General features: G+C 45.4%; 1 long non-coding RNA gene across 1 annotated transcript; it reads left to right on the forward strand.

The window, feature by feature from the left end:
• Positions 1 to 2: 2 nt before the first annotated feature.
• LOC146424206 (uncharacterized) lies at positions 3 to 6,566 on the forward strand. The gene is made up of 2 exons (XR_014846914.1): positions 3 to 4,025; positions 4,214 to 6,566. It is a non-coding gene; the product is annotated as an uncharacterized LOC146424206 (long non-coding RNA).
• Positions 6,567 to 13,394: the final 6,828 nt, after the last annotated feature.

Consider the following 13,394-nt stretch of genomic DNA (forward strand, 5'->3'; position numbering starts at 1 on the left):
CGCGCCGTGATGGACGGGGCGCGCGCATCCGGCCGGGCCCGCGCCCCGCCCCCCCCGCGCGCCGCTCCCTCCTCCCGCTCCCTCCCTCCCTCCCCTCTGAGGGGGAATTAGAAACGGTTCGAGAAGGATTTTAAACAACCGGCTGTTCCCGGCGCCGGCCGCCCCCCCGCCGCCGCGCCGCCGAGCGGGGAGCGCCGGAGAGACGCAAACTGCGGACCGGACTCGCTCCGCCCGAGCCGCCGCCGGCCCGGCCTGCCCCGGCCCCGCCGGACCCCGCGCTGGCCGCAGCCCGCGCCCCGCCGAGCCCCCGGCCCGCCCGCCCCTCACGGCGCACCCCCAGGGCCCCCCGGCCGCCCCTCCCCGCGGCCCTCAGCCCGCACCGCCCCGAGGGGAAGGGACCCTCAGCGTCTGAGGGGGGCGAGAGCCGGACCGGCCTTGGCGGCTGAGGTGGGCAGGAAACGTTTCCTGAACCAAAGCAGCGTGTCTTAGAGGAGCTTGGAAAGGGGAAAAAAATAATAAAATAAAAAACACCCACGGTCTGAAGAAAATTCAAGGAAATGCTTTGATTTTTTTTTAAAGTTACATGGCAGTAATTGCGTGCTCCGCAGAGAGGCAAGAGAGAGAGAGAGAGCAGCCACTGGGGCCATTTGTTACTTCATTTCTCTTTTTTTAAGTACCCGAAGCTCTGGAATTTTTTTGCTCTTCCTCCTCAACCACAGTCCCAAATTTTGCAGGTATTGATACCTGCTTACGCTTAAATTACAACTAACCGTGTGAACCTTCTCCCAAGAGCGGCGCTTCCAGCATTTTGATGTTTTAAGTATTTAATGCCAAGCCCTTCCTTTTGGTCAAGCCAGGTTGCGAATGCACCCAACATCTATCTCCCTGCGGTGTTGGCAGGCAAATGTCAGGAACAAGCAGGCCCACGGCAAACCCAACCAACATTCGAGCAGGGAAGTTGTGCCAGACGTAGACCACCAGCATCTGTTTATCATTGCTGGAGCTGCGAGGGGAAGGAAACATCCTCTGGAGTCTGAACTGCCGGAGCGAAGGGAATGGTTGGTGAGGTGAAACTGGGGAGGGGGGATTAGGAGAGTATTAATGAGCGGCTGGAACAAATTAGCGAGGGAGTAGCAGAGACAACAGGAAGGAGTGAGGGAGGCTGGAGGATCCGAGGTGCTCGTGGCAGTTCCCTGCCCTGTGTGGGATGTGTGTGCCCTTGGAACCCACCACAATAATTCATCAGACTAAAGCACACGGCAGCAAAAGCCGGCTTGTGCCAAAGTTGGTTGTCTTGGGCTTTCACCCCATTATGTATATGTATATAATGAACAGTGAGAGAGTGTGGATCTAGGTAAAGAAGTCAATTGGGCTGACATCCTTCACCTTGGTTGGGGCCGAGGCTCCTGCTGCCAAGTTACACCCAGGAAACCAGAGGAAGTGGGTTATGGTGTCAGGAGAAAGCAGGAAAGGAGGAAAAGAGGGAGGAAGGAGCGAGTGCAAGGGAGGGAGAAGATGGCAGAGGGAATGAAGGATGGAGAAATGAAGGATGCGAAAACGAGGAAGCAAAGTAAAAGCAAAGTAATGAGCAGTGAATTTGGGTGGTAAAAGGGAGCAAAGGCTAGGGAGAGAGGCTGGGAAGTTACACAAGAGTGAACCAGAGGGAGGTGTTTTGCCCTCATTTGAGCAGAGTAATTCTTACATGTGCTGTGTCTCGGAGCTGAGGTGGGGCCGGACGTGGCTGGTGGCACTCGGAGTGACCAGGGGCAGCAGGACATGGCACAAAGAAAGACAGGCAGAGAGAGATCAGGACAGAGAACAAAGGAGGACTCGGGCTGTGGGTAAGATACAACAAAAACAAGGCTGCTGAGGGAAGGAAAGGAGTGAGCGTGGACATCCTTGGCCAAGCTGCAGAGGTGGCTGACGCTTTGGAACACAACTTTGATCTGAATATTTGCTTGCCCCTGGGGAAGAGCCGTTCCCACCCATCAGATAGGATGAGTAACTCACTCCTGTGCCACCCATCAGCCGTGCAATCAGCGGGGCTCTCACACGAAACTGATAACGGTGGCGAAATCCTTCTAGGGCAAGACAATCCTCGAAGCTGCTCGTGGTTTCCTCCTGAATAGTTTTGGTTGATTTGTTTTGTGGTTTAAGGGTGGGGGGTATTTCGAGAAAAAGGCTGTGTCAAGTGTTGTATCAGCCCTGAAAGTTTTCTTCTTGAAAGGGACAATGGTGAGGTGTCTCCTAAAAATGTGCTGGTGCGATAGCTGTGATGTCCTTTGAATATGCATCCCAGGACGGGACTTTCGCAGCAGAAAATGCTTTGTTCCCGTTTCTCATGTGATGTATTTGCATCCCTGTGATTTGCTTTGGTCCGAAGGAGCGCCAATGGCTTGTGTGTTCGCAGATCGAATTGCGATTTGGGGCAGAGCAGGATGAACTTGGGGAGGGCGGGGATGGGCCCTGGGACCACGAGCAGGATGGCCGCGGCAAATGTTAAATGTTGAAACTTACTCTCTCCTCAGGTCTGCTTCCCAAGCTGCCATTAACATTCAGGTGATGACTTTGTAATTTTGCTTAGAGATCCTTCAGTGGAAAATGCAGAAATGGTGCTAACTCTTGTTTGTCATGCATATGAGAAGCGGAGCACAGGAAGGAGCTCGCAGGACGCTGCGGGTTCGCCAGGGTAATGTTACCCATGCCTTTGCAGGAATGCTGTCGGGGGTATTATCTATCAGCACCACACAAACAAAGCCTCATCACGTGCTGACAAAAGTTTGCGTGGCAAGGAGGTAAATGAACACAAAAACCCACCCAAACTGTCTTCCCGAGCTCGATTAGTGCCTTCTCGGGGTGTTGATGCTCGTACCAAACCCGCGTACCCCTGCCCTTGCTCCAGCCATTCCGAGCACAAACACTGCTCTCAGCAGGAGCAGTTGTATCTCATGAGGCCAACGCTGTAATTAATGAGATTTGAGGCACAAGCACTGAGACAAAATTCAAGTTTCCAATATCAGAAATAAAGATCCAGCCTTTGTTGCAAAAGGGGATGAGGGGTGGCAGTACTTTAAAGCTTCTCAGTCCGACACTGGAAAGGAATTCACAATGTATTTTTAGAGTGTTATAAAAATCTCTTACATAATGCTGATTAATTCTTCGGTTTTAGGGAAGAGCACTGGGCTTTGTGTATAAGAGTGTTGACCAGCTAAGCCACTGAAAAGGGCTGGTTTGGGCTGGATTTTTTTTTCCCCTTTAACTTTTTCTTGGATACAGAAAGCTGCAATTATTCAATTATTACAGGATTTTGCTTTTGTTTGGGCGTGTATGAATATTATACTGGCAACTGTGTCTTATTCTTGGAAGCCTTTATCATTTTAAAACATATGTTATGTTATATCACCCTGTCTGAGATATAGGATAGCTCCAAACTGGGTGGGTTTTTTTTCCCCCTCTCTCTTGCTGCAGCTAGTTACGTTATGGATTAATGTTAAGGATATCTGCAGTGAAACATTACTTGTGTGGCTGAGCAAGATTTACTTAAACAATGTCACATTACAGAATCATAATTTTCCTGATACAGTAATATGTACAATTACCTTATATTTCTGCCCATTCTGTTGATCTTCATAAATCATTGATTAATCCAACTGGCAGGTTTCACACAGCCCTTAACAAAGGGCTATTCAGGAAATTAAGTCAGTAAATGGTACTCCCTTATTTTAATTCTAGTTATCTGTACTTATTGTTGTGTAGCTGGGAAGATATTTTGGGCAAGATATCATGGGAGAGAGATGCTTTTGTTTAGTCTTTTTCAACAGATACGTGACCGAGGCAGCTTTGAAGCCTTTTCTGAGGAATCCTTCGTCCTTCTGTAGAATGTTTAATCTTCCTGTGGAGTGTCTAACTATGAGGCTCGTTCTGCAGACTTTCCTTCTTGTGCCATACAGATGAGCAAGGGTTGCTCAGGTGATTGAACGAGTCCTAAATCCGTACTGGAGAATGGAGAGAGCAGGAATGCATAGGTCAAAACAAAATCTTTATTTGCCCCTCTTTTCCACTCAGGAGGAAAAAAAAAAAGTAATTATAGCTCAGGGGTAGGGAGGGATAATCCGTATGGGTCCCTTCCAGCATGAGATACTCTATGATTCTGGGTCTCAAAGAAAGGCTTACCAATAACCCAATAACCCCTTGCACTTTCTTTTTCCAGCAGGAGCCACAAGTTCCTCCTGTCTTTGGAGAAGGAGCAAGAATGCAGCCTCCTGTTACACAGTTCATCCATGGAGGGCCAGAGACAGCACAAATATGATCAGCTTGGAAACAAACTTGGTAAGAACAAACCTTCCATGGGTTTAGTGCTCTCACTGGCTGTGCTGTGTCTGCTCACATATTGCAGCTCAGAACAGGGGAAATTAATCTGTACAGGGCACCCAGCGCCACACAGTGAACCTTACAATGGAAAAAAACACGTTTCTGTGTACTGGTTTCCTCCACATCAGCTCTCACAACTTCACTTTCTGCTGTTTCATGTGGTTTCAGCTCTCCCTGGTGCTGTTTCCACTGGAGGGGCTGTCACAGCCTCTCTCACACACACACACATGTGAGCCTTTGGTGCTGGCTAAGGGTTGAGCTCGTGCTGCCTCTCATGAAGAAGAGTTCAAAACCAGTCTCCCTTTTCTCCCCAGTCACATACTTTTACTTCGAGAATGGGAACTGATACTTTTTTTGGTGAAATTTATTTGATAATTGAATTAAAATTATGTCTACATATACATAAACACCCATGGCACGTGAGTTCTCCCTGATTTCGTTGGTTAGCTAGTTGTTTTGTGCAATCTGACAGAAATTATATTTTACCAGACAACCCAGTCTGTGGGGGAAAAAAAAAGTAGGAAAAGAAGTACATAGCCTTGTTATTAATCATTTGAAGGATAGCTGAAAGTCACCATGCCTGGTTCAGTGATGTGTCACATCAGGAATGTGGCTCCTTGTGCTGCATGCAGTGATAACCAGAAGAAAAACAGCTTGAGAACTGGGGACACAGGTGGCTGTGAGGCTGGATGGGACCCCAATCCCACACGGAGCTCCACATGGGTAGATCTATCTTTGCATGATGTGGGTGCAGGGATTTGTGACAAAGGACTTTACTGCTACAGCGCCTTAGCTGCCACTTTTAGCAGTTAGTGCTGTGCTATTAAAAAAAAAAAAAAAAAAAAAAAAAAAAAAAAGCCCAGCCAGAAATCACATTAGCAGCATCAAAATTGCTTTTATTTTCAGGGTCACTACCCTCAGCAATATGTTGCAGGAAAAGGTTGATCCCAGTATGGAGTTGCTGATAATTCCCGAGTTGGTTTGACATATGCAGGCTGCTGTCGACTTCAACAGGCTTATTTAACACATTTGTTTCTTTTGGGTTTAGGATTAGTCAAAATGCAGTTTTGTGGAGCTGCACTGACTGGGTTGCCTGCAGTGGGCTGTGGGGCTGGCAGGACTCAGGTTGCACAAGTGTGACAGCAGAAAGGCTTCCTGTTTAGCCAGGAGTTAACCATGATTAGGGCAAATAACCTCTTCAGAACGCTCAAGATTTTTACATTTATTAAAGTCTGCTCATAAAAAAGAGACTCCAAAGCAAGCAGTGGTGCTCAGAGTGAAGATCTGGGAAAACAAATGGCCAAAGCTATCACACTGTGACAGCTTTGGCAAACCTTTGCACAGTTTTATAAAACAAACACGTGTGATGTTCTATTCTCTGGGTAGGTCTTTACATTAGAAGTTCATACCTAGCTCAGAAGATGAATAAATGGTTCTCTCTCTCTCTCTCCACATATTTACTGAGCACATATTGGTGAAGTAAGTGCCACCCCCGTGCTGTACCACATCAGCCACGCTCTAGCAGCACATCCAAGCCTCTGTGCAGCTTTTCTGCCTTCTTTGGCATGTATACCCCACAGAGGATCATTCCAGCCCATTTTGGGGGCTTAATATTCCAAGGACATAACTTCTTTGGATCAGAAGAATTGTATAAAATAAAACAATTGTCTGTGGGGTTGCTCTGCTTTTTCAGCAAGTACAAAATGTGCCAGTGGACTCTGACAACCGAGTGCCTCCTTTGGTTTTCAACACCAAGATTTGAGCTTCTTCTGCTTTTTGTGAACCATTTGACGTTTTCATGTTCACCTAAGAATATATTGAAAACTGAGAAAATTTCACTCTGTGTTTGGACCTGTGGCCCAAGGAGGGGGTGGTGATGATAAAAAGCACTGGCACATGTCAAATCAAAGTTGTACCAGGTCTGACTGATTGTTTAACAGCTGGCCCAGAGCAGTGTTAAAAGTAAGAAAGGAAATCACAGCATTATTCATTAATTTATGCTTATGTATGTTTTGTTTCTCTCAACACACACACACGTGATATTGTTCACATATATTGTTCATCTGGTAAGGAAGAAATAAAAAAAAGAAATTGATACCAGTCTGCATATGTGTTCAAAAGCTTAGTGAATTCTCCGAGCTCTGCTGGGGATCAGGTTTCATGAAACCGCAATAAAAAAATCCTTTTTTACCTTGTCTTTGTGTGTTCTGAGGTGGGTTTGTAAGGTTTGAATTACCGGGTAATAACCAAGAAGTCTCCTTTTCATGAGCCTGCAGCTGGGAAATGGACAGTTTAATATTAATGGAAAGAACAAACTCTTCTCCTTTCTCTCTCCTTTCGTCTCTGCACTTCTGCTTCATTGCTTCCTTTTCTGAGGTCCCTATCCTGAAATTGCCTTTGTGGAAGCCCAGGACGAACTACAAACCAGGAGTAGAGCCCAGTTTTTCAGCTTTTCATTTAATGACTGCAGTGAGTGTCATATGTCACCAACTTGTGAACATTCAGGATAGAAAAATCCACTTCATTGATGTATCTGCAATTATTTATTTAACTAAGAAACTAATGTCACATAAATCTGCAGACTTCCCTTCTGAAATACTTATTAAGTGCCCTGATATCAGTGTGCCAGGGGGAGGTATGGGAATATGGAAATAATTGCTTCTGGCTTCTAAGAGCAGAGAAATACTATATATTTTTTGATAATTACTTGGCACAAATGACTGAATAGAAGCAACCAGCATTACCAGTCTGTATTGTGGCGTATACCCACTTCAGGTCCATCCTAGCCTTACTTCCAGACAAGCTCAACAAGAAATTGAAGTCAAATACCAAGGTTGAGAACATTGCTGGTTTTTTTTTTTTACATTAAAAGACTTACTCGTATTCTTTTTCCTTTAAGCCAAGTGCTGGGACTTTGGAGTGATGGATAAGAGAGAACAACCCCAATTCAGGGTCTCCAGGGACTGCTGGGACTAAGGTAAACGTAAAGTTTACCCTTTTTGGGATTTCGGGCATGAAGGAGCTCTTGGCACCCGAAGGGTTGTGAGAGCCTGTTGAGAGCCTACAGAAGCCACAGGACTGGCCTGAGAGCTCCAAAAGGTTTCTCGTTTCTCCATTCCTGGGTGTAAATGGTATATTTGAACAAAAACCTTTGCTGATGGCTTCTCTGCTGGTTTTTGAGCTGCCCTTCCCGTGTGTAAGCCTGGTGGTGTTTTTTAGGGAGCTGAACAGAACGGGCTGCTCTGACCTCCTGTTTCTGCCCATGAGAGATCTGTTTACACAGGCAGAGTTGTTTGCGGGGCTGAAGCCGCTGGGTTTGTGCCCAGGTGGTGTCTCTGTCCCGGGAAATGCGGTGTGTGGGTCTGTGAGCAGAGCCCAGCCCCGCTCTGAACGGGAGAGGTTACAAAACCGAGTCCTGAGCGAGGGAACAAAGATGCCTTAGGGCTGTGTAACAAACAGAGGCTTCTCCCATCTGTTCTCTCCTGTTGAGTTCTCCACATACTTGCTGCCTGGCATGGTGTTTTCCTAGGATATCTGAGTAAGGAGGAGCCTGAAATCTAAGGCGAATTGTGTTATTTAAAATATCCTTCTTTTATGGCCAGAATTTATGGCCCAGTTTCATGACGCTTGCCTGACCTGTGGAACCCTTTTTCCCCTGGTGATTTAAAAGTGGCCTTGAGAAGCAGAGATTTTTTAATTCCTTCCATTTCCTTTCATGTTCTTTTTCTTTCTTTTTCCCCTTCATTTTCTTCTGCACTTAGGAAAAAAAAACCAGCCCAAAATATTCATCCCTCAGCACATGCACGACCTGGGAGGGCATCATGTCCCGTTGTGGCCGCTCACTCAGCTCTGGACACTGACCAGCAGCAGGCATGTGGAAGGGCATGTATATGGAAGAGGAGGGCTTTTTAATCTCCCTCCTTGGCCTGGGGGGTTTTGGTTCAGAAACAGGCACGAGTTATATAGAATTCCCAGAATACAGCTCGTGCACCCCTAACTGCATCGGCTGTAATAGGATTTTTTACTGTGTGAGGAATGAAATATCAGGCTCTCATTGTTATCTTTCCTCGTGCAGCTGTAAAGAATTTATTTGTGAGTTTTACAATATCCAGAGGTGGTTCCTTTGTACCCTTTTTCAATAAAGTTGAAATGCCAAAAGTTCTCTGGTTTGTTATTGCTCTCTTTGCCCGGCGCAAAGCCCTTGTAGCAATCCTGAGACTGGCATCTCCTCTTAAAGAGACCATCCTGATTTCCCTGCACAGCTGGTCCTCCTAATGCCATTTTTCAGTCTGCCCCAATATCCAGTCTTTTCCAGCATCCTGACATGTGTATCTGTGATTCTGAAGAGCTGCAGTATTTTATGTGCTCTTGGCAGGAGTCTGGGTCATACCTCAGATTTTAAGCATTCTCTGTTTGATGCATTCGAATTTCTCAAAAGCCCTAAGTGTCGCACCTTAGAATGGAAAAAAATGTTATTTAAGATTGGGGAATAAAACTCTTTCACTGGGAGAAGATTCCTCAGTTGTGTGGAATACCAAGGATTTAGGGAGCCAGTTCATGTCTGTGTGCCAGCTCTTGCTCCCTGGCCTTGCTTTTTTACCATTCCTCAAAGAGTTTGGCCCTGATTTCTCGGTGCCTCAAGGGGAATCAGGAGTAGGCAGTGATGTGACTTCCCAAAAACTCCACTTTTCCATCATCAGTCAGTGGCTGCTCCTGAGGATTGTTCTGGGTTTGATACTGCAGGTCGAGCACATTCAATCCTGACGAACACGGTCCTTGTTTTAAAAAAAGCTGTCAGTAGTAGAGGTAACTTGCATGTTGATGGAAATGGCAAATTAATCTGGCAAAGAAATACACAATAATGAGATTCTATTTATATTATATTTCTCTTTCTCCCTATGTACTGATTCTTTAAAATTGATTTCAAGAAATACTTTCTTCTTTTTTTTTTTTTAACAGTGGGACTTTTTTTGTCTTTCACTGAATTTCCTGACTCCCCTTTCACCTCCACAGGTGCTTGTCCTTTCTGGGGAAACAACACATGCTAAATTCAGCTGTAGCAGGTCTGATCCTGTTGTCTCCTCAGGAGTGAGTTTCCCATTGAAATCAGGATGGTTTGAAACAGCATAGGACTAGGAATTGCTGCTAAGGGGTAAGGAAAAAACAAATGTCCGATTTTTTTGAAGAACATGAGGGAAGAAGTGAAGCAAATCTTTCTCTTAACCCTTTCCAGTGAACCTACCTCATATATCTATAGATTTTCAACAGCCACTACCCAGCTCTCTCCCCATTTGAGAAGTACTTGGACAGACGGAAATCAGAACAGTAGGGGACTAATAAACTGTTTCGAGGTTCCCAGATTAGGTCTGCTTGGAAATTAAAAATAGATTTATAGACACTAGCATCCAATCTGAATGTTGTCCCTGATTTCCATGGTTCCAGCAGTATCTGGCTCCTAAACACAAACACAAATGTCATAATTTGTTTTCCATCCTCTCTGATGTCAATGTAAACAATCTTTTGGATGGGTCTGGATATTTCTCTGCATGAGGATGAAGCCTAACTCTGCCGTATTGTGTGAGTTTATGAGAAACAGAAGGGGAATCTGACAAGCTTGGTGACATTGTCCAAGCTAATCTGAAACACAGAGAATGTCTCACACAATGGAAAGCACTCTAGAGTTAAAGATACGTGCTACAGTCATTGTTTCAGTGTTTGTTGGAAGCCAACCATGCCAAGACTTGAGTTAACATGACCAAAGCAAAGGCCAAAGCAAAAAGCATAGGAATGGCTGACATGTTTCACACAACTCATTGTCTCCTGAAGGTACTAAAATGTCCTGTGATAATATTCTCTTTTTTTGTCAAGATTTGTTGTGGGAAGTCAGTTCATACAGGACCATGTAAAAACTCAGGGAAGGCAAGACTCACCCCATCCTTTCCTATTTGTTTCTATTTCTTTCCTGTCTATTCCTATTCCTTTTAAAAATAACCTGATGCATCTTTCCTGGAACATACAGATATATATACACATATCTATATATATAGATAGATATATGTGTGTATATATATATACACACACATATGTAGTCTTGGTTCTTGTCTTGCAATTTGAATTTGAATCAGATCAACTGCATTTCCCAAGGAAGCCTTGCACTCAGAGCCAGGTCACCAACAGCATTTCTTTACAGCCTGCAAGCAATCATTATCTGTTGTCAGAGGTCTTGAAGCCCATTTTTAAATTGACTTATTGGAAATGTTTTAGGGCTTATTTTTCAGAAACAGTTCAGGCAAGCAAGTGAATGTGAGTGAGAACTGCCTGTTCTGCCTCTCCAAGAGCTGCAGTGGGAGTGGGAATTCAGGGGTCAGTGTACCCCGAAAGGAAGGATGCTGGAGCTCACCACAGGTCCTGAAGTGTTCCCACACTTGCCTGTAGGCCTGGCTCTTCCTTTGGAAGTCCAGTCACTCCCTGCTGGGCTGACAACCTTGTTTACCAAAAAGGTTTCAGCAAAAACTACTCCTGCAGTTGCTCTGTGGTCAGTTGTGCTTCTGGAAATGAATTTCCAGGCTGCCATGAGGAAGTGTGTGGCAACTGTCTCTCCTCACTGCCAGAAGTTGCCCAGGACCTTTTCGTGCACAAGCAGAGGGTTTTAAAATATGCACTTGCTTAGGCACATTATTATTCTAAACATCTCAAAGTTATGGTCTCACTCCTCGTCACCATAGAAATGATTATACAATTACGTTCCCGTTTCTCCACAGAAGGGCTGCCTGCGTGGCTGGGTAGGGACACAGTGGCTCTCCAAGGCATTGAGGAATTACTCAACTGCGAGTCAGAGACCTTCCCTTCACTTCCCAGGCCGTGGCAGGGAAGGAGCAGCTCCATCCAGGCTGACCAGACCTGTTCTGGGAGGAGCAGGCAAGGCAGGCTGTTGTCTCGTTCCCTCCTGCCTCATCTGGGAGGTAATTCCTACCTCACTCCATGATACACTTTGTATTGCCCCTTTTTAAACCTCTTTCAAGTTAAGTTTGTATTTCTGCCCTGCTCTTCTCTTTGGCAGTGTTATTTTCCTATAGAAATAATCTTTTATGGATCTTGAGTTTAGTGCCCAAGTTCCCAACGAGTCCCAAGAATTCCCTTCTCTGGGGAGTACATTCACTAAGGACTCTCATTAAAGAGAGCCTTTTTCAAGCTCCAAACTATGCTAAGACTGCTTTGTTCCTCCATGTCAGGAAAAAGTGACACTAAAGCATTACATAAAATATTCTGCTGTGGTTTCACATCTTTTTCCAAAGGCATCCTCCTGAAAAAGTATTGACAAACAGAGGTAATTTTAGAGAAGGAGCAAAGCAAAATGTCCAGATGCCGATGTGATAGGATTTATGTTTTTATATATATGTAGTAAAAATAGCTTGGTTGAAAGGCAACCATGAGGGTTTGGCAAGGTCCCAGCATTTAGAGGCCATGAGAACACAAACACAAATGGCTTTTACCAGTCAATGCAGGGATATTGCAGCTGACTCCAGTAGGAGCTTCCTGAGGGAAAGATGGATCCTTGGGGCTCACACAGAATAGCTGACTGCAGGGAAAATGGCATAACTAGGCAAACTGTGTGGAAATCAATAATATAAATAAGTCATTGAAATAAAGGGAAAACTCCTAACAGTGAACGTCCAACAATGTTCTCAAAGGAAATGGTGAATAGCTCATCCATCAGAACATTTACATCTCATTTGGATAAAAACTGGGATTTTTTCCACATGGATTCCCCCGCTCTCTGCCAATTCCTTGAAAGCTCGCGGGAGCCTCAGTGGGGTTTGGTTACACCTCGGCAGAAGATGAGCCCTTATCCACCCAGTAGAGAAATATTTCTCCTGGCCATCTGCCACGCAGAAAACAGACCTCAGCCTTCATCTTGGTTCTTTTCCTTGCATTTCTTGCACGCTGTCTCTCCTTTCCCTCTGCTGCTGGGGCCTTTGACCTGCAGGTGCCTTGCCCCACACAGCCCCATCCCAGGAGCTTCCATCCCCACTGCTGCACCCTGCAGGAATCACAGCTGGAACAGTTCCTGCATGGGAGCTCCCTGCATGTCCTGGCTATGCAAAGTTGACTCTTTTTTGACTCGTCTCACCTGGTCAGGGCAGATTTGCTCATGCAAGCTGCCGATTTGTTTATCTCTTGTTCAACAGTTAAGTACTGGAAGCTTCAAATCTAAAAATCCCCAGCTTTCCTAGGACCTTTCAAGTCAACTTTCAAAGACCTCAGTCTTTTATTGCTGGGTTATAAAACCCTTTACAGAGAGAAAGCTTCAAGTCTGAATATTGAAGTAAAGTGTTTAAAGTTCCTTTTTGGATCGTGAACCTATTATTAAAGCAGGATGGAAACGAATTTGGAGCCTGTCTTCTACACGGAGCATCCATAACGCCAGAATCCAAAGTGAAGCCACTTTTTTGGATTAGGCACCAACCACAGAAGGCTTGGAAATGCCACTTGTAATTAAAAACACTGTGCTTGGTTCCTTCCGTCTTTATTGAGGTGAAATGGCCACTGGAAGCAATACAAGTTGAGGCTGAAGAACAACAGCAAGCTCGCTGTTTTCTAATATATTTAACTGTTTATGGATGCTGGGAAAGCTTTGTACGTTTCGTACATTTCAACAGTAAAATGGATGCAATTTCCTCCAGCTTTGATAGTGATTGTAATAACAGTTACTGCTCTGTGAGGCCAAGCAGAGCCACCTCTCCTTGTCCCCTTCTCCGTGCCATGTGAGATGACTGCCAGCCCCTCAGCCTGCAGCGGCATGTGAGCTGCTGTCCCGGCTTTCTTTTGTTTTCTCAGCTTTATCTCTTGTATTTCTACTAATGCCTTGTCTACTTTATGGATCAGAGACTTTTATCTACCCGTCTGGAAGGGCTTAGCACAACACAGCCCTGATCCCGCCTGAGCAATCCCACATCAGTGCTAATTGCGCAGCATTTTAATTCTTCAAAGTGTTGTGTAAACTGGATGGGCTTTGCTCGTGG

This window comes from Lichenostomus cassidix, chromosome Z, assembly GCF_008360975.1.
Source record: "Lichenostomus cassidix isolate B80296 chromosome Z, HeHo_3.0, whole genome shotgun sequence".
NCBI lineage: Eukaryota > Metazoa > Chordata > Aves > Passeriformes > Meliphagidae > Lichenostomus > Lichenostomus cassidix.